The 22,031-nt window shown below is 42.2% G+C and overlaps 1 protein-coding gene across 1 annotated transcript in view; it reads left to right on the top strand.

The window, feature by feature from the left end:
- Nucleotides 1-22,031, top strand: part of JADE2 (jade family PHD finger 2) — a 134,605-nt gene that overhangs the window by 2,940 nt on the left and 109,634 nt on the right. Inside the window, exon 2 of the mRNA XM_086703891.1 lies at nt 15,869-16,150. The gene's annotated coding sequence lies outside the window, so the exon portion shown is untranslated. The remainder of the gene's footprint in view (nt 1-15,868; nt 16,151-22,031) is intronic.

The following is a 22,031-nucleotide window of genomic DNA, read 5'->3' as shown; positions in this document are numbered from 1 at the left end:
AATAGAGGGAGATAGAGAATCCCAAGCAGGCTTCGCACTGTGAGCACAAAGCCCAGTGTGGGCTCGAACTCATGAACCAGGGCTCAAACTCACAAACCATAAGAATCATGATCTGAGCGGAAACCAAGAGTCAGATGCTTAACCGTGTAACTGACTGAGCCACACAGGCGCCCCGAGACTGTATTTTAGAACATGTTTAGATTTACAGAAAAATTGAACAAAGTGCAGTATCCATCTCCTTTTCTCCTCTCCCTCCAGCTTCCTGCACTATCAACATCTAGCACCAGAGTGGTACATTTGTTACACTGACACGTCGTTACCATCCAAAGTCCATAGTTTACATTAGGGTTCACTCTTGGTGTAGTACGTTCTATAGATTTTGATGAATGTGTAATGATGTGAATCCACCATTATAGTAACACAGAATAGTTTTGCTGCCCTAAAAATCCTGGCTTTTGAAGAGCAAGAGTTTTATATTTTGATGAAATACAATTTTTTTTTCTGAGTCACACTTTTGGTCCTTTCTAAGAAAACTTTGACTCACCCAATGACATGAAGATTTTCTGTTCTCTTCTGGAAGTTTTATGGTTTTACGTTTAGATATATGATTCATTTCAAATTAATTTTTGCATATGATGCAAGGTATGGATTGTCAAGATGATAAAGGGTATAAAATTTTACCCCACTTGGAAGGTAACAAGTTACTGTGGCCCATTTTCAATGGCTGCTGGAAAAAGATCTAAGACTCCTATGATAGAGACAAAGAACTTGATGACTCACAGCATAGGGAGCAGCGTGGGCTTCAAGTTGATGTTGGTTCCCTTGTCCATAAGTCCCACGGTGGGCTATGCCAAGGGGCTGGGTGGAGAAAGTACAGAGTACGCACAGTGGGTTTGTGTCACAGCTGAGGAACCCTAAGCTTAGGGAACAGCAATCTTTTATAAAGGACTGCAAGCAAACCTGCCCAACCTTTGACCCAGAACAATACATTATCTTTTTTTATCTGGACAGTAAACAAACTTGCCCTTTACTCTGAAGGTGGACACTATCTCTAAGCTGTTTCATGGACAAACATCCTTGAAAAGACAGTCTAGAACAAAAGGGCAGTTAGTGTCTAACTCTTAAAATGTGCAGATACATGAGAGACCCACTGAGAAATTGTTCCCCAACATAGGTTGAGATTTTTTTTTTTTTTTGGCTGTGTGGTCACCTAATTGGTCCAGTACAATTTGTTGAAAAGACTATCTTTTTTCCATTCAATTACCTTGATATCCTTGTCAAAAATCAATTGACCATATTTATGTGAGTCTATTTCTGGACTCTATTCTGTGTCATTGATCTATGTGTCTGTCTTTTTACCAATACTATACGGTCTTGATTAGTGTGACTCAGAGTTAGCAAAGTTCTTCTGTAAAGGGGGGCTGCATATAACTCCTGTTGCATACTTTACTTTGTTTCTTTTTCCAACTATTTAAAAATGTAAAAAGCATTTTTAGCTTGTAGGCCTTACAAAAACAGACTGCAGGCTAGATTGTGCCCATGGCAATAATGTGCCAACTCCTGCTATAGCTTTATAGTAAGTCTTTTTTTTATTAAAAATTTTTTTATGTTTATTCATTTTTGATAGTGTGCGCATGGGGGAGGGGCAGAGAGAGAGACACAGAATCCAAAGCAGGCTCCAGGCTCTGAGCTGTTAGCCCAACGCAAGAGCATGACCTGAGCCAAAGTCAGACACTTAACTGACTGAGCCACTTGGACGCCCCTTATAGTAAGTCTTAAGATCAAATTGTTTCAGTTCTCCAACTGTGTTCTTCTCCAAAATTGTTTTGGCTACTTTATATTATATATATATATATATGTATATGTGTGTGTATATGTGTGTGTATATATATATGTGTGTGTGTGTGTATATATATATATATGTGTGTGTGTGTGTGTGTGTGTGTGTGTATATGTATATATATGTATTTATATGGTGCTTGAATTCACAATCCTGAGATCCAGAGGCCCATGCTCTACCGCCCCAGCCAGCCAGGCACCCCTTTTGGCTATGTTAGTCTATTGTTTTTTAATACAGATTTTAGCATTAGCTTGTCAATTTCTACAAAAACAGGCTGCTGGTTTGGGGGGTTATTTAAAAAGATTTTTTTAAGTTTATTTATTTATTTTGAGAGAGCAACAGTGAGCAGGGGAGGGGCAGAAAGAAAGAATCCTAAGCAGGTTCTGTGGTTCAGTGCGGGGCTTGAACTCACAAACTGTGAGATCATGAACTGAGCTGAAACCAAGAGCTGGACACAACAGACTGACCACCCAGGCACACCTAGGCTACTGGGTTTTTAATTGGGGTTGTACTGAATCTATACATCAATTTGGGGAAAATTAACATCTTAATAATCAAATCTTACAATCTGTAAACGGTGTATCTCTGCATTTTTTAGGTATGTTTGTTGTTATGTATTTTAAAACCTGATCAAACATTAATACATATAGTCACTACTTTATTTGTTCTTCATTCCTTCTCTATCTATACTTCCCATATGGTATCATTTTTCTTCTACCTGAAAAATTTGTTATTTCCTTTAGTACAGATCTGTTGGTGACAAACTCACTTTTTGTCAATCTGAAAATGACTTTATTTTGCCTTCTGTATTCCTTATATGGCTGCATAACAAGTTTCTCTGAAACTTGATAGCAAAAAAATAAACATTTGTTATCTCACAATTTCTATAAATTCACAAGTAGCTTTAGCGGTGTGGTTCTGGCTCAGGGTCTCTGATGATGTTTCAGTACATTTGTTGGTGGGGCTTCATTTATGTGAAGGCCTGTTTAGGGGCTAGAGGAGCCACCTCCAAGAATGCTGTTGGCCATAGATGTCGCTTCTCACTACATGGGCCTACCTCTCTACAGGGCTGCTTGTGTGTCCTTCCTCACAGGGCAGGGGTCTTTCTTCAGAGTTTGTGAACCAAGAAAAAGCAAGGCAGAAGCCACAATATTCTTTATGACATAGACTCATAGGTCACATACCATCACTTAGAACTTAACTCTGTTCACTAGATGTAACTCACTAAGTATAGTACACAATTGAGGACAAAAGAATTAGGCTCCATCTTTTGAATGGAGGATCAAAAAATTTGTGAATGTATTTTAAGCCACTACACTTTCTTTTCTTCTTCTTTTTTTCCTCTTCTTTCTTCACCTTCTTCCTCTTCCTCCTTTTTCTGCTCCTTTTCTTTCCTTCTTCTCCTCAGATTATCTTCTAGAACCTTCCTCACCAGTTCTTTTTATTGTGGCCCTGAAAACCTTAAGAGAATTCTAGAAGATACTGTAGAAAATGATCTAGAATGTTTCTTTTCAATTTCTTTTACCAGTAATTTATTTCTTGTGTCCATACTGCATTGGTTACTAAGTCTAACATATTCTAAATATCTGAGTCTCTAGTGTTCCCCTGTTAAGTAAACTGTTGCTTTCCATTTTGAGGATGTATCCATTAATTCCCATTTTACTGAATGTCTTGTCTTTAATTGAGAGTAAATATTTAGTCTTATCAAATGCATTGTCAGTACTTATAAACACAGTCATATAATTTTATATTTAGAACTATTGATATGATTTATAATGACTCTTATTAGTGGATTTTCTAACATTAAACTTCATTTCCATTTCTAGAATAAACTCCATTTGGTCACAATATATTATTCTTCCAATATGCTTGTTTTAAAGTTTATTTTGAGAGAAAAAGAGAGCGTGAGAGTTGGGGAGGGGCAGAGAGTGAGGGAGAGGTTGAGAATCCCAAGCAGGCTCTGCACTGATAGTGCTGCCAATGCAGGGCTAGAACCCACTAACTGAGAGATCATGACCCCGGCTAAAACCAAGAGTCTGTGCTCAACTGACTGAGCTAACCAGGTGCCCTCTTCCCAAGTGCTTTTAGATTCTATTTACTAAAATTTTAATGAGAATTTTTGCACTGATATTTGAAAATGATACTGTCCTATTTTTTTCATTGTTGTTATATTTTGGTTTTAGTGTACTTATATTTGCTTTATGAAAAGAAATTGTAAGTTTTTATCCTTTTTCTCTTTTTTTAAGTTTTTTTCTTTTAAGGGAGAGAGAATGAGAGGGGGAGGGGCAGAGAGAGAGAAGGAGAGAGAATCCAAAGCAGGCTCCACACTGCCAAATTACTTTGACAAAATTCTATATTGAAATTAATATTTATTATATTTTGTATAATACTACATCTGTATATATTTATCCATAATATTATTTTTATTCAAATTATTTTATGCACATTAGTCCCTTTTGGTTTTCTACTTTTAGCATTCTGATAAAATTGTACATTTCATACATGTTTTTAAATTTATTTGCATAAAACTGTATAAGATATTCTCATGGTATTTTGTATGCTTTTTTTTAATTTGTTTTTTACTTTCCAATGTTTGTGTGAATCTTTCCCTCCCCCTTGTAATTTTTTATTTTGGGTGTTTGTACATTCTCTCTCTCTCTCTCTCTCTCTCTCTCTCTTTTTGAGATTAGTTTGTGGCTTAACTAATTTATTGAATTTTTTCTTTTTTTATGTTAATTTATTTTTGAGAGAGAGAGAGAGTTGGAGGGGGGCAAAGAGAGGAGACAGAGGATCCAAAGTGGGCTCTGCACTGATAGCAGAGAGCCCAACATGGGGCTTGAACTCATGAACCATGAGATCATGACCTGAGCCAAAGTTTAATGCTTAACTGACTGAGCCATCCAGATGCCCCGAATTTGTTTCTTTTTTTCAAGTTTTTATTTAAATTCCAGTTAGTTAACATGATTGAATTTTTTCTAAGAATAAGCTTATTTATTAATAAGTTCCACTATAGTTTTGTTATTTTAACTGATTAATTTCTGTATTTACCTTTATTAAATTTTCCTTTTGCTTTCCTTTGGCTTATTTTAAAAATATTTTTCTAGTTTTTTAAGCCAGTTTAATCCATTTCTTTTTCTTTCATTTATGTTGATATAATTATTTAATGAAATGAATTTTTCTTTGAGTACTACTTTAACTGTACTCAGAGATCCTTCTATATGGTATGTTCATTATTGTTGTTTTCTAGAAATTATGCAATTTTGAATTTATATTTTCCCTTTGATTATAGAGTTATTTAATATAGACCCCCATATATATCCAAAGAGCACAGTTTTTGTTTTCTGAACATGTTATAAATGTCAATGATTCTTGTGTCATTATTATAAAATGCTATCTGCATTATTTTTACTGTGGTAATGAGGTCTGGTTTGTGGCCTAATATATAATTTTTTGTGTGTGTCTAAGTGTATGTGTATGAATATTCCAGAGCACTCGAAAACATAGTATGTTTTCTATTCTCAGAGGACAATGTTTGATCCCTATCAATAACATCTACCTTGTTGATTGTGTTGCTTGGAGTTCTAGATCATCATTTAATTGTGACCACTTGATCTGTTCTGGATTGGGAAAGGTAAATCAAAGTCTTTTAGGGGCACCTGTGTGGCTCAGTTTGTTAAGGGACTGACTCTTGATTTCAGGTCAGGCCATGATCTCATGGTTCCTAACGATCAAACCCCAAGTTGAGCTTCCAGGCTAACAGCACAGAGCCTGCTTGGGATTCTCTCTCTCCCTCCCTCTCTCTCCCCTCCCTTGCTCTCTCTCTCTCTCTCAAAATAAATAAAATAAACTTTAAAGAAAAAAAAAGTTCTTCTGTTATTAGTGTGTCTCTGTCTAAATCTCATATCTCTATAGTTTCTATTATATGAAAGTTCTTCCTATATTACTTAATGCATAAATATTCATAACTTAAATTTTTATAGTGGATTGTAGTCTTTAGCTACAAAGATTACTTCTCTTTATCTTGGTTAAAGCTTTTTGCCCTGAATTTTATGTTGTCAGATATTAAGATGTTTAATGTTTATAATTTTTTGGTATGCCTTTCTTTGCCCATCCATTTATTATTAACCTTTCAGAATCATTTTATCTTAGATGTGTACAGTTTAGAGTTGGATCGAATTTTGAATTATATTTTGAAAACTATTTTTAAAAAATGAGTTATGGGGTGGCTGGGTGGCTCAGTTGGTTAAACGATTGACTCTTGATTTCGGCTCAGGTCATGATCTCACAGTTGGTGAGCTCGAGCCCCACATTGAGCTCTGTGCTGACAGTGCAGAGGCTGCTTGGGATCCTCTGTATCTCTGTCTCTGCTCCTAACCTGCTGGTGCGCTCTCTCTCAAAAATAAATACTTAAACGTTTAAAAAAATAAAATAAAAAATTAAAAGATGAATTAAACTCATTTATAGTTATTGAAATGACAGATATATTTGTTCTCAATTGTGTCATTATTTTATGTTGGTTTTCATAATGCATTTTTGTATTTCCCCTTTTCCTTAATGTAGTTTTGCTATTAGGAAGTTTTGTATTTTTATTCTAGAAGTTATCTATGTAAAATACCCTTCATCCATTTTCTTTTGGCACTGTATCTTTTGATTCCCTACCATGAGCAAAATAAAATTATCTTGTAATCCAATCCTTCCCCCCCCATCATATAATCATAGGATTATCAATTTTAGTGTTTGTATTAAATATGCTTAAGCTTCTACTTGATTTAGAAACTTTAAATACTATCCTGTGAATCCATTGACTCGAGGCAATTAATAAGCTCATTCTTATTCCTATCTTCTCTCCAGAAATTTCTACATTATTAAGGCATGTAACATTTGAATTCTGACCTGTCACCCTGATTTCTATATTTGTTTTACTCTTATGTCTATAGTTAAATGCATTCCATACTCAAGGAAGGTCCTTTTACCCTGATTTCATAAGGCTTGCCACGTGATGTTAAGACTGCTGTTCTATAGTTCTAGTGGGTTCTTCAGAAAGGGCTCATGAAAATAATATTCCCTGATTTATTACATGTTTTAAAATGTTTTTCTCTAACCTTGGGGCACCTGGGTGGCTCAGTTGGTTAAGCATCTGATTCTTGATTTCAGTTCAGGTCATGATCTCACGGTTGAGCCCCTAGTCAGGCTCCAACCTGGATGTGGAGCCTGCTAAAGATTCTCTCTCTCCCTCTCTTTCTGCCCTTCCCCCTGGCTTTCTCTCTCTTTCAAAATAAAAAATATATAATTATTTTTAAAAATATCTGTAAGCTTTATACTTGAAGATCAGTTTGGTGGATAGAATTCTTGGCCCATACTTTTCTTCCTTTGAGTGTCTTGCAGGTGTTGTTCCACTGTTGCTGGTAACAATTTTTACCCTAGAAATGTGGTGGAGGGGTGGAGAAGTGGGACCAAGGAAGCTTCTCTGTTATCACAGTGATGGATCTCAAACATGGCTTCTGTGAGAAGTCACCTTCTCTAGATTTCAGTTTGGTTGAGGAGAGCTTCTCTGTCCATTTGTCTCCCAGAATTTTTTACAGCCTTTGTTTCTAAGAGTACTTTTAAAAGTACCTCTCTCCCCCATAGTGCTTTCCAAGAGTTTCCATCATCCCCAGCAATCTTCTTTTGTTTAATTTAGGCCTTGTCCTTGTAGTTCCCTTTCAGAGTAGGATCCTCCCCTTCTGGAAGGGAATACTTGCTGGAGAAGCTCTATTTTCCCTCCTCACTCAAGAAGTTTCACCAGATATTCTGCTTTTTTTCATCTTTAGCAACATTTTTCTTTTTTTTGTAAGTAGGTTCCAATGAGGATCTTGAACTGCCAACCCTGATACCAAGACCTGAGCTGAGATCAAGAGTCGGGTGCTTAACCCCGACTGAGCCACCCATGTGTCCCTGTCTTTGGCAACTCTTATCAACACTTTGGAGGTTGTATTTTTCTCCAGGTTTCACCAAATATACATAGTTGGCAGATTTGTTATTATCCTTGTTGAGGGTGATAGTTCAAAGCCAAAACACTTCTGTGTTCCTTCTGAAATGGGACGTTCCCCTACTTTTAAGTTATGATAAAAAATTTTAATCAATGCCAACATGACTTATCCTTTCAACTGAACTTCTGTGGACATCCAGGTTTGTTTGTGTTTCCTTCTGATAAACTTCTAGAAGTGAGGTTCCTGGTTCAAAAGAGCCTGCACAATTTTTTTTCTTAATTTTTTTTAATGTTTATTTTTGAGAGAGAGAGACAGACAGAGAGACAGAGTGCAAGGAGGGGAGGAGCAGAGACAGAGGGAGACACAGAATTTGAAGCAGGCTCCAGTCTCCAAGCTGTCAGCATGGAGCTCAATGTGGGGCTTGAACTATGAGATCATGACCTGAGCCGAAGTCAGATGCCCAACCTACCGAGCCACCCAGGTGCCCCCTTGAACATGCACACTTTTAAAGCATTTACTGTATTTTGCCAAAGTACACGGTAGAAAGTTTGTGCCTAAACTTGTACCAGCCACGGGCTTCCTTCGTCTTTAAAGCCATTGCATAGTTATTGCAATCACAGCTCTCACATTCTTGAATTTCCATACTCTCCTGAGCAAAATCTTTCTTCTTTTTGTGTAGCCTCCCACTTTGTGACTGATGTGCTGAAAACCCCCAGCCTAGGGCCCTGGCACAGGAACAAATATCTGGAGAAACAGCAGGTTACTTACTATTAAGAACACTTTAAACTCTTCTATTATGATTTTGGTCTTGAAGAGGGGGACCAATGCAACAGGTTAAAACACTCCTGGAAATGGCTCAAAAAGTCCTCCTGAGGGTGGTCAGATGAGAGCACTGAACTACAGACACCAGGGTTTTCTATTTCTTCCCACCACACGTAAGCTCAGCAAGTAACCCAAGTTTACAGTGGTTCTGGAAGTGTCAAGGGGAAAAGCTTACTTATTTTCCCCTCTATACCTGACAAAACTGTTTTAAAGTAGCCAAATGGACTGGAGAAGCAGTTTTACTCTTGCTTATCCTACCTTGGAAAACCTGAAAATGCAGGTGCATTTAAAATATCAAGTGGAGAGAGCTCTCAGAGCTCTTCAAGCTGGCTTCCCAGCATCTGCAGAAAAGAAGGTTTTACCAGCCCAAAAGCTGGGAAACATTAAAAGCTTTGAAACCTTATGATCCAAGGCTATTAAAGAAGTTTCTAAATTCTGAATATTCCTCTCCTATGGCCTCTCCAGTATCCTGACTCGCCAACAGCCCAGGGCTTCCACAAGAACAAATAATATGCAAAACTTTTTTTAGTCTACTTATGATAATTGCCTCAAATTAACATCACAAGGCAGTGGAAATTACATTCCCCAAAGGCTTCCTACTGCAGGAAGTTACTGTGCAAAGGTAACTGAGAGGTAGTAACATTAAAATCAGGTTAGCTTCTGTTGTGCAAAAGTTTGTTAATCCATTATTTATATTCATATAAGATGGTGTTTCTGTATCTAGATGCATGAATATTTTAATCTGTTGTAAGTGTAAGCCTAAGGTTTTTTTCTATTGAATTAGACTCGTCTCTCTGCCAGAGACCATAAAGTTGATGTTCTTAAAACAGCGATCTAGCGGCTGCTTTTACCTAACCAAATGAATGTTCAGCATTCAGATCACAGAAAGTTACAGTTCTTGCTATTTTGTACGCCTCAGGCCATACCAGGAGTTCAGTCTGAATGCCTCATTTCAAGCACACATTGATGAACTAGTGCTCACCAGGAAGGAGATGGAGGAGGGGAGCTGGAGACCAGGTGGCATATGGCAGCAGAGGACACAATTGTGAGGACTGCCTTCAGATCCTTGAAGGGCTATTTTGTACAAGATAGCTCATTCTTTGCTTTTCAAGGCAGGCATAGGGCCAAAGATTGAGAGAGCTATATGAAGTCAGATTTCATCTTTAAATAGAAAAACTTTAAACAATTATAGTTGTCTGAAAAATAGAAAATACTTGCTTGGGTTGAACTGAGCTCCCAGTTATCTCACATCTACAATAAATTCATGATTGACCAAGATACATGATTAAGTATTTTACCGTTAACAAAAAATATATGGCCACAGCTATTTGTTTTTAGAAAGCTTTGAAAATGCTTAAGCAAAGCGAACTCTTTTGTCATTCTCACTGCTAGTTTTGTAGAGTAGGACCCTATAGCGAATAATCTTAATCCCAGACAAATTTCTGAAAACTGCTGCCTGCCTGACTGCCCTTGACCTCTACTCACATAGGAATAATTAATAGCAAAACAAAAACGCTTTATGTTTTGTGTTCTTCCTCAGATTATAGCTGATTTTCTTTATATACATTTATGTATTTCCAAATTTTATGTCTACATATTCCAGAGATGATTTTAGCTGCAGGAGGACTTGCATATCCTTAGTGTTACTTCTGTTAACCCCAAAGAACACTTTCCCCAGCACAAAAGGGAGAAAATGATTACCTTCCTACCATTAGTCAGTGGTGGTGGAGACTCTCCCCATGGTTCAAGAAAAAAAATCCTCCTTTGAGAGAAACTCTTAAGTAAGCACACTACAGACAAGATTGGGCATCAGTGTAAGAATTTGCTTAAGAGACAGTTTTTGTTTTGGGGTTTTATTTTTAAGTCTCTACACCCAACATAGGACTTGAACTTACAATCCCAAGATCAAGATCGATGCTTTAGAGACTGAGCCAGCCAGGCGCCCTAAGAGCTAGTTTTTTTAATAAAAAGGAAGAAGGATGAAGTGTGTGGTCCCACTCCTGAATTTAGATAAATTGAAGTCACTTCTCATCCTGCCCACCCCCTCTCTGGTGAGAAAATGCTGCGGGAGGGATGATGATGACCGCCAGGAGCCCTAGGCCCAGCTCCCAAGCCATGAGGGACAAATAGAGGGAGAAGTTCCAGGCATTGGGCCCATGGGGGACCCAGCTGCCAGTCACAGGGCAAGAACTGCACTTTTTTAATATACTTCTTTAATATACTCACAGAGACTGTGTTGGCACCATGCCATACACATCTTGACTGTGTAACAAATCACTGCTCAGCATCTGACCAGGTAGTTTTGTTAGTTTCTATACCTGTCTCCCGCACTGTGAATATTAATTGCAGACGAACTTTCTCATTCCGCTGTCTAGCCCTAGGCCTAGCCTGTGGGTTAAGCAAAAGGAGAGGCCACATTTTAGAATGACAGATTTAGTGAAATAAAAGTACTGAACACCTGACTAAATTTGAATTTCAGATAAACAACAAATCATTTTTTTAGTGTAAGCATATCCCAAATGCATTTTCTGCTGGCCACCCCACCACATTTTCCCATCCATATTTAAGACTTTGAAAGAAAATAAATGAATGCATGGATGAAGGAAGAGGAAGACCAACAGGACAGAAAAAATCACAGAGATGTAATTAATGAATACCTGACATGTTTTTGTCCATTGAAAATATTTTCTTTTGATTTTTCTTAAAAAATTTTTTTTAATGTTTTTATTTATTTTTGAGTCAGAGAGAGACAGAGCATGAGCAGGGGAGGGGCAGAGACAGAGGGAGACACAGAATCCGAAGCAGGCTCCAAGCTCCAAGCTGTCAGCACAGAGCCCAACGCGGGGCTCAAACTCATGGAGTGCCCCACTTTTGATTTCTCTCTTAAAAACTTTTTATTTTTTGTGAAAATAATGTATACACACAAAAAGTCAAATAGGACTAAAAGGCGTGTCGTGGAAAATAGCAGTTCCCCAGGGCGCCTGGGTGGCTCAGTCGGTTGGGCGGCCGAGCTCGGCTCAGGTCATGATCCCGTGGTTCATGGGTTCAAGTCCTGCATCAGGCTCTGTACTGACAGCTCAGAGCCTGGAGCCTGCTTTGTGGATTCTGTCTCCCTCTCTCTCTGCCCCTGCCCAGCTTATACTCTCTCTCTCTCTCTCTCTCTCTCTCTCTCTCTCTCTCTCTCAAAGAAATAAAGCATTAAAATTTTGGGGGGGGGGAGAAGAAAATAGCAGTTCCCTGTCCCACATAAACCCAACCCCAGCCTGATACCCAGAGGTACCCAGTTAAATAAATAAATAATCTCTTTCAGCTGTTTCTGCCAGTTTTAACCACCTCCTCCATTTCTCTAAATAATATGCTTATAGTGTTATTTTGTTGATTTGTCAGTTTTAGACATTATCCATTTTCTTGCAATTATGGGAGATGAGGCTTTGCTTCTTTTATCCACTGCCACCTGCATCCTCCTTCCCTTTCCCCCAGTTTCTCAGCACTGTTTATTACAATCTCTGGTTAAATCAATAATCTGTGTTTACATTACTGTGGCTACGTAAATTTTCTTGGTGCAGCATTTATTTGCTTTCACAGTTTATGTGTCATGGGGTTTGTTTGTTTGTTTGTTTGTTTGTTATAGGTCGCAATAGCTCTGTGTTTTCTATTTACTCAGTTTTTTTATAAACATATTGCTAACTCTCATAACTGTCTAATAGCCCCTCAATATAATTTTCCACTTGGGCATACTGGTTAGGTAATCTGGCCATCTCTCACCTGAAGTCCTCTATCCTCTGGCTCAGAGGGGAGCTCTTGCCCCTGGGCCTTCTGCCTCACTGTCATCCAGGCTCTCCTTCAGCATCACTATGGGCATCCCTTTGCCCTTTCCTGGGCATGTCTTCCTCATTCTTAGACTATTCTTTTATTTGGGTAGAGATCTTCCTGAGAAAGGGAGTGTGAGAGGCACATTATTTGTGGTCTTTTGGGTCTGCAAACATCTCTTATTGTACCATTTCCCATAATTAATGGTTTGGGTTTAGATGTCTAAGCTATAACTAATTCTCTTTCAGAGTTCTAAAGGCCTGACTCCATTATCTCCCAGCTTCCAGTGTTGCTGTTGAGGAGTCTGGTGCCATTCTGATCCTCAGTCCTCTCAGTTGACCTGTTTTTCCTCTCTGAGTCCTTTCAGGGTCTTTTCTTTATTATCCCTGGTGTTCTGACATTTCATGGATAATGAACCTTGAAGTAGAAACCTTATTTTCTCTCCCTGAGGATTTTATAGCATTTTTAAAGCTTTCTTCTCCCTGAATTTAGGCATTCTTCCTCTCCTCCCCTTCCCCACATACCTGTTTCTCATGTCTGAAGCTTTCCTTAAATGTCTGAGGATCTCAGCTATCTGATAATATCTAAGAATTATGCTTTGATCAGCATGCTTAGATGGAACTTGTCAAACAGCAAACTTCCCTGTGGAGGTAGTTGGTCATGAGCTGGCTCTTCCATTGAAGGTTTGTATCCATATCATGTCTGTATCTGTAGGTCTTTCCCTTGAGTTTGCTCAGCTTCTATAGAAGAGGGTTCTTTAGTCTCCATCCTGGGAGTAAGTGCTGTGTCTGGCTGCATGAGGAAAAGGGGCTGGGATTTTACCTTTCGGTATCTAGACTTCTGCTGTTGTCTGTATTCTCTGCACTTTATTCACACCCTCCACACTGCCTGATGTGCTGATCCAAATTCCCCAGAGCACCACAGGTGCCCTACAGGAATGGGCAAGGTGTACAACCCCTTTGCCCCTGAGGACTGTGCTCTCACACAGCCTCCACTAGCCCTCCCATTTGTAGCTCTGTCCTCCTTGTCCCCGACAGCTAAACAGCTAGGCCTGCCTCTCCCCTCAGAGCCCCTTTGCAGGAATCAGGCCTTCAACCTCCCCCGGGCTGCTGTGTGACTCACCACTCCTTCCTGTGCTTCCCACCTTCCAAAAATGTGCTTCCATCCTTTGTCTGCTGCTGTCTCCCCGCCTGTTCTCATAGACCTTGTGGATTTGTAACTCTTTTTACTCCTTTATAGTTGTATTTAGTAGAGTTTTGGGAGGGAGCAGATGGAGATTCATGAGAGTCTCTTCTGTCACATTTACCCAGAAGTTCTTTTAGGGTTCATTTTCACTCTGAAAGCTCTTGAGGGGAACAATTTCCAGACCCCGTTCTGAAAGAATGCCTGCTGTCAGTCAACACAATCACTTTTTATTTTATTTGGGGGTAGGCATTTCTTTATGGGAAAGGATTTCAAAGTCCAAACACACACATTGTTTAATCGTTTTAGTAAAACACTCTTGACCTTTTGAACAAGATCCAAATGCGGTCCTCTGCTTTTGTCTAGGACTGGGGGACAAAAAAGCATGAGAGGCATTTTGAAACATGGCCCTGGCCCCAGTGCTTACCAGACCTGCTCTGTCTCTGACTTGAGTAAAAGCAAGGAGAATGCTGAAATGCCATGTCCTTGGAATCAATCACGAGCCCCACCTCTCCTGCTATCCTGTGTTTACACATTACTACTTATTGGGTTGTATCTGCTGGCTGATCTCCTTTCATCTGCAGGCCACACAAAACTCTCTTCACTTAAAATTGCACACAAGGTACTTGAATCAAGAGGGGCATTTTAGCAATAATTCCTCATTCCTTTTATTGGAGGACTCAGCGTCTTAAGGAGGGTTCACTGTTGTTTCAGTGTGTTCTGCTGTGCCCAGCTTACACCTAAAGTCCAGATAAGCAAAGGAGAGAAAGCAGGGCCAGGAGACTGACTCAGGGAGAGGTGGCTGTATAGGGTGGGGCATGGGGTAGGCAGGAAAATGAGTGGACCAGGATGGAGAGGGCCTTGAACGCCACACTAAGAATTTTGTGCTTTCCTGCAGGCAGCATGAGCTACTCAAGGATTTTTAGCAGGAGAATGACATAAGATCAACTATGCTTTAAGAAAATCAAACTGATAGCTGTGGTTGAGAGGGTTGAGAACAGAGAGATGCTGGAGTCTAGGCAGGCAGGCAGACAAAGTAGTTCTTAATCCTGGCTTCATAGATCACTGGAAGAGCTGTTTAAAACATCCTGATCCTACCCTCTACCTTGAGAGATTTGACTTCAGGTGGTCTGAACCAAAGGAGGGAGGCAACCAAGAATCTGTGTGCTTTTTTTTTTTTTTAATGTTTATAATTTTTGAGAGAGAGAGCAAGTGGTGGAGGGGCAGAGAGAGAGACAGAGACACAGAATCTGAAGCAAACCCAGGCTCTGGGCTGTCAGCACAGAACCCGGCACAGGGCTCGAATTCATGAGCTGTGAGATCATTGACCTGAGCTGAAGTCAGACACTTAACCAACTGAGCCACCCAGGGGCCCCAAGAATCTGTGTTCTTAAAATATTCCCCAGGTGCAGCACTGAGCTGGAAAGCTACTGTGACAAACCAATAAAGGGGACCAGGCCTCAAACTTTTGAGGCAGAGGAGGAAAGAGATTAGAGGGAGGCTGCCACATGGAGAAGGGAAGGAGGAGAGGGAGAGGGAAGGAGTCCCACCGGATCCCTGCCTATTTCAGGGCTGCAGGGGAGGAAGATATGAGGAAGACCATTACTCTGAGCTTGGAGAGCCAAGTGGAAGCTGGTGCCTTCCCCAGGAAAGCTAGGAGAAAGTCAGATTTGGAAGAAGATGGTGACGGGACGTCCTGTGTATAAAGGAGTCTGGGAGTCATGAAGTGCATAGAGTTGAAGAAAGGAGACTACAGTTCACTTCCCACTGGTCACCCAAGTACGTGGACACCCCAACATTCCTCTTCTGTAGGAGTCAGAAAGTGTGGTGGTTCAGAAATTGGGCTCTGGAATCCAGCAGCCCTGTCCCTGTGACTGTGGGAGCCACTGCCTCCTCACCTGCAGAAAGCCAGTGATGGTAGCAGTTGACTCCAGTGTGGCTATTGGGATGACTTAATGATATGCTGCCTGTGAAGGCTGGGCACAGAGCCTGGCACACAGGGAACCCTCCATAAATGGTAGCAGTGAGTAATACTAAAACATGTGAGCTCACTTCTCAAGCCAGGGAGTCGTAAAGTATTTCATTCAGTGTCTCTCACTTCTGCAGCTGGCGAGCCATAAAATATTTCATTCAGTGTTAGGGGACAAGTCCACAGGAAGGCATGAAACCTTTCATTTGTTGCTATCCACTCCAGGTGGCTTTCTCTGGGTGTGTTTTTGGTGACTCTTTTGCCTTTTATTTCTAGGACTCCTAAAGAAATGACAGTCCCTTGGCACTGCATTTAATTGGAGAGGAGCTCAGATACGGGAGATTATAATTATGACGCCTGAAATGTCAAGCTCTTCAAAAGTCTGCCATTGCCCTCACTCTCACCCTGAACAGCTCTGGGAACCCAAACCATGCAGTCCCCCAGAGCAAGCCCTGGATCTCTCAGCCAGGCCTCACCTGGGAAATCTGAGTGACGTTGACACGCAGGCCGCAGGAAGACTCACAGTGAACTGAGAAGCCTGTGCTGAGCTCTGAAGAGGTGAGTTGATGATCTGCTATTTATAGCCCCACTAAGAGGCTCTGGCCGCCAGCTCCGTGTGAGGCTGCTGGAAATGATGCCTTCACAGAGCTGAGAGCACAAAATGCAATTGGTGATTCATGGGCAGCAGCCACTTGAAATCCAAACATTCCTGTGCCCCAGCCCCACTGGCCTTTCAGATGCCCCCTTTGGAAGCATATGGAACAGATTTGCTAGCCTATGACCTTCTTGTCTGCTTGCATTTGGGCAGACAGTGAGGATGGACAGATTCTGCTCCAATAAGGGGCATGAGAAAGGAAGCAGCACTCCTCGGAAAAACACCAAGAGCCTGAGCCCGCCCCTCCCAGAGGCCTTGGCCAGAACCCAGGTCAGGCTGAGTAAGAGTCAAGCCCTGGGCTCAGGAGGCCACCCTTGGTGCTGGGCCCCAGAGGGACCCAGGGTCAGAGAGAAAGGACAGTTCCTGCTACTGCCCTCTGTCTTCAGGGACAACACTTGTAATAGAGCAGCTTCCTGATGATGCTTGTTCAACAGAACAAATGTACAATGAGGAAATCCTGGTAGCTTTTTCATTTTTCCCCCAATTTCCTAGCCCAGCACCTGTCATCTGAAATAGCTGTTGTTTATTTTCTTTTGGTAACATCTTGGCTTTCAGACCAAAGTCTACTTGGAGGCCCCAACACAACTAACCCTATGCGAGGAACGTGCTGAGGGTCTCTTAGCTTCCTGCAACCAAGACCAGATTGAAAGGACCAAACCAGGATAATGAGGCCATAAACCAACCAGGCTCTGGAGCCACATTGTCTGAGCTCAAATTCCATCTCCATAATTGCCAGCTACTGGGCCTCCATCACATTCCTCCCTAAGACTCAGTTTTCTTGCTGGTAAAAAGGGATGATAACAGAAACTGCCTCACTGGATTGTCTTATAGACAAAAGAAAGAAACGTATGTAAAGGGGTCAAGCCTGGTGCCTGGCATATGGAAGTCTCCATTAGTGGAAGCTGCCGCTATCATGGCCGCTGCTGTGATTGTTTTTGCTATGGTGTCTTGGCCCCTATCCTGACATCATGCCTATGGCAGTCAGGCTCCTCATGGAGGTGGTGCCCTGGGGTCTCAACAGGAACATTCTATCCAATATGAATATACCACTCATCAGGCTGTTCAGCAAGATGGACTCCACCACTGAGTAGTTCAGCCCTTTGTGTTGCCTGCCCCTGCCCTTGCCTAGGAATCAGGTGCCTATCCCTCGGGCTTGGACCTTACCCAGCCTTGACCACCCCACTCTTCTGCCCTTCTGTGTCCTGGGTGGCCGTTGGGGCCGTCCCGTGGAGGACTTCACTGGAGGGTCCCAGGTGCTAACTTGAGATCTGTAGCCAGCAGGTTGCCCACCTCACCTACCAGCTGGACATGTATTACAAACTGCTGATTCATGAAGGCTCATGTGGCCTTGGTTGTTTGTACATTCTCTCATCTCCAGCTGTCGGCCAAAACATAATTGTAGCTGTCACTTTGGCAGTGAGATGCTGCGATGTGTCCTAATACAACTGCCTCTGCTCCACAGCAGTGAGCTTTTAGGAGGTGGGAGGAATCTGCAGCTGCTCCTGTGGAGAGAGCTGTTCTGAAAAGTGGTCTGTGTGATGTTCACCCAGGTGCAGCCATGAAGGTAGTGTGAGCACCAGAGTAAGGCCCTGCATTTAAACAGGCACTGGCGTGCTTTCATCTGCAGCTATAGTAATGCAATTCTGATGACATCAATTAATAAGAGAGACACTGCCATTGAAATGAGGCATTTTGAGCATCTGTAAGAGCTTGGAAAACACTGTTAGATGTATATGCAAATTGGACTCCAGTGTTCATGGGATGAATGAATGGTTAAAACACTGAGGTCCAGGGGTGCCTGGGTGGCTTAGTCAGTTAAGCGTCCGACTTCGGCTCAGGTCATGATCTCACGGTTCGTGGGTTCCAGCCCCGCATCAGGCTCTGTGCTGACAGCTTAGAGCCTGGAGCTTGCTTCAGATTCTGTGTCTCCCTCTCTCTCTGCCCCTCCCTGGCTCGCACTCTGTCTCTCTCTTTCTCTCTCAAAAATAAATAAACATTAAAAAACAAAAACAAAAAACACTGAGGTCCATGGTTTAGGGAGATGATGCCAGAGATATAGCTGGGGCCAGATTGGAAAGCAAGGGACCTGAAGGCCAGGCCATGGAGGTTGGACTTTATCAAGCAGGCAAAAGGGAGCCACTGAAGGACTTAAGGCAGAGAGTGATGTAGTCAGACGACAGTGGGAGTCTGGGCTCAAACACCCCTAAGTAGTAGCAATAAGGGTAAGACTCTCCCTCTGTATAACGTAGGTATGCTTGGGAAAGTTTCTAGAGCACCTGGAGCACTGGCTCCTAGATTCAGGGGTGGCTGTGACTTCATGCTTAGTGGGTAAGTGTCAGAAAGGCCAGCCCTAGTCAGGCCATTTAAGTGTGCAGTCAGTAAGGGGACATACAGGGCTCATGCCATGTCCTTTTTCCTCAGTCCTTCCAGGCCATAGTTCATTAAGGAAGCTCTTGTGTGCTGATGTGCTAAATTCAAGAGACTGCAGACACTTATGCCAAAGGTCAGGGGAGCCTCCTGGGGCTGAGAGATGGTTCCACTGCCTGTGGGTATTGTCTCTCCTATCGTACATACACACTTAGAAAACAGCAGATATATATCCAAGTTTGGTTGATGGAGCCCTTCCTAGAAGAAAGGTTTTATTCTCTTGTGCTTAAATAAATACCAGTTTAAAGGATGGTTTCATGAAGACAGAAAAATATGAAGCATTGGGACCATGACCAATGGGTGAGCCACCCACGATGATGGAAGCCAGAGCATATCTGGACCATCGTGTAAGTCAAGAGGAAAACAGGATTCAGGGGACAGAAATTTTGTGTCCCCTTCTCAGAAGGGGATTGTTTTGCAAGCAGGGGTTTGGCAGTGATTCTCGCCTTTCAGCTGTAAGCTGGCGAGGGCAAGATGCCTCTCAGGTTGTCAGGGGAGGAAAGGCAGGAGGAAGAAATTCCATTCTGGCATGATCTTCCAACCTTGTTCCCTGAACTGTGCTACCAGGGGGGCAGGAGGGAGGAGAAGTGGCAGGTGTGGAACAGTGAGGAAGTCTCCTTACCTGAGCAGCTCCTGACACAGGTGGCTATGGTAGTGGGTGCCTGGAACCCGTTTGCCTATGGTCGGAGCCTGAACCTTATCCTCTTCCCTGATGGCAGGCAGCGCATCATAACCACCTCTGGCTACCCTTGGCTGGCTTGTAGCAATATGCCCAGATGTAGTTTTACCCTATTTCGTTTGCTTTTTCTTCTTTTTAAATCTATTTTGAGAGAGGGGGGGAGCAGAGGAGGGGCAGAGAGAAAGGGAGAGAAAGAATCCCAAGCAGGCTCCATGATGTCAGTCTGACGTGGGGCTCAATCTCATGAACTGTGAGCTCATGACCTGAGGCAAGATCCAGAGTCAGATGCTTAACCGACTGAGCCACCTAGGCACCCTTCCAGTGAAATTCTTTTAATGTGGGACTGGAACTCAGGACCTTAAGACCAAGAGTCACATGCTCTAACCACCTGAGCCAGCCAGGCACTCCTTCACAATAAATTTTTAAAAAGTATGCAGTAATGCCTCTCCTCAAATATAAAATGAATGTGTGTTGAAGATTTAACTTAATTCATCAGTTAATAAGAGAAGCACTCAAATATCACAACTAATCCAAACATTTATTTATTATTTTTGAGAGAGAGCGCGAGCAGGGGAGGGGCAGGGAGAGAGGAGCGGAAGCAGCCTCTGCACTGACAGCAGAAAGCCTGATGCGGGACTTGAACTCACAAACCGCAAGATCTTGACTGAACCACCCTGGTGCTCCCATCACAACGAATTCAAAGGAGAACTCAAAGTATCACTCATGGTTGTCAGATAAGGGATGCTGAAATGATTTTAGAAATGGGTGCAAAACTAGTCAGTGCCCACAAGGCAACAGTTGGTGGTCCTCGGCCAGCCACAGTCTGTGTTTCTGAGAACAGGAATTACATTACTCTCAAACTTCTACAACTTCACTTCCATCTTTAGAGACGAGAACTGTCTACTCAAAGACAGCAGAAGGCAGAGAGAACCTAGGTGGGTTAGTTACTCGGGAATCCCACTAAATTTCAAGATCTTTCACAGTTGTTCCCTCCACTTGCAATTGGCTCCCTACCTACATCCATCCTAGGATTTCCTCTGCTCATCACCTCTGCTGCCCTGTTTGTATCAGCTCACCCAATGGCTTTGCCCATGTTCCAGGTGATGAACCTGGGAAAACCAGCTATCACCTGCGCTGAGCTGGCTGAGTGTTCCCCAGGCTCCAACTCTGCTTCTGTGGTGGTGGGCCTTGGAGGTGTGAGCCAGGCCATCTCAGGGCTGGTAGTCACATTGGGCCTAGTGTGGGTAGTCACATTAAAAAATGGATAAGGTTTTGTGGAAAAAGATCAGATTAGAAATGCAGAGAGAAAAGACCTATGGTTCAGCACAAAAGACAAAGTGTTTGTGTAATGACCATTGAGTTCCTGGGATGATTTTCTGCATTTGGATTCTGTGAGAATCCTCCTTTATACTTGGGTGGGTGTCTATTCCAATAATTTCCTATCTAAGAGAATAGCTGACATGCAAGCTGTATTATGACCGAGGGGCGTGGGGTGGTGTCTGAGGGTTTCCCACAGAGCCCACCATTTGTGTTGGCACCATGGAGCATTGTATCAGCCTCAAATGGCGGGGGGCAGAGTGGTCCATCATACGATGGAAAAGAACAAATATCTAACTCACCTTGCAACCTTGGACAATCACCTCACCTCCTAAGAACAAGTTTTCTTTTTAAGTTTATTTATTTATTTAGTGATCTGTATATCCAATGTGGGGTTCGAACTCAATGACCCTGAGATCAAGAGTCTCATGCTTTTCTGACTGAGGCAGCCAGACACCCCATTAACAAGTTTTCTTATCTTAAAAATGGGAGACAATGCTCCTTTCTGGCTTGCCTCCCAGGGCTGCTATAAGGTTCCTGTGAGAGGCATGGGTATGAGCCTACTGCCAAGGCCAGTCATGTGGTAGGAACTGAGCCCACAGCTCTGGCAGGATGGGAGAGTTTGCTCCCTCTGTGTAAAGTGCTTTGGGAGAAGAGGTTTTGTGCAAATGGGCAGTCATGATTAATTGATGGGGAGGCTCTTAGGCAAAGGATCAGATTTCATAAATATATATATATATATATATATATATATATGCACACACACACACACACACACACACACACACACACCTTGGCCATCCTGAAAAAGAATGTTCATTCATGGTAAGGCAAGCATATCTAAATGAAGATTTTCCATACCTTCAACAGGTACCTTCTCACAATCTTCATTCATTCACTGAGCACCTATTGTGTATTGAGCACCTACTGTGCTCTGATAAGCACTACTGATAAGCACTGTCCCAGGCACTGACATACCAAGATAAAGAGTTAGTTCCTCCCTTTATGGTCCTGGGAGGCCAACATACAAAAAGATTTACCAAGGAGAGTAATAAGCACAGACAGAGGATATTCTAACAGTACCAAGGAGGGGCACCCACCCAAAACCCCAGTGGCTTCAGGGACCCTCAGAGCATGTACAGAGTAAAGTCAGGCGTTGCTGGGGTGCCAAGGGAGGTGAGAGGCTGGCTGAAGTGAGCAGTGGGGCCAGTCACGTGGGGACTTGGGGGCCTCAGAGGATATTCTGTGCTTGAGAAAGTGTTATGTTCAGATTTGTATTGTAGAACAGTCCCTCTGGCTGCTCACGGAGCACACGTTGGAGGGGAACATTCTAGAGGCATAAGACCTATTAAGAGATGATT

This window comes from Puma concolor, chromosome A1, assembly GCF_028749965.1.
Source record: "Puma concolor isolate L17-30 chromosome A1, mPumCon1.1.hap2, whole genome shotgun sequence".
In the NCBI taxonomy this organism is placed as follows: domain Eukaryota; kingdom Metazoa; phylum Chordata; class Mammalia; order Carnivora; family Felidae; genus Puma; species Puma concolor.
The sequence above is the reverse complement of the archived record's forward strand: the minus strand, read 5'-3'. Positions and strand labels throughout refer to the sequence as shown.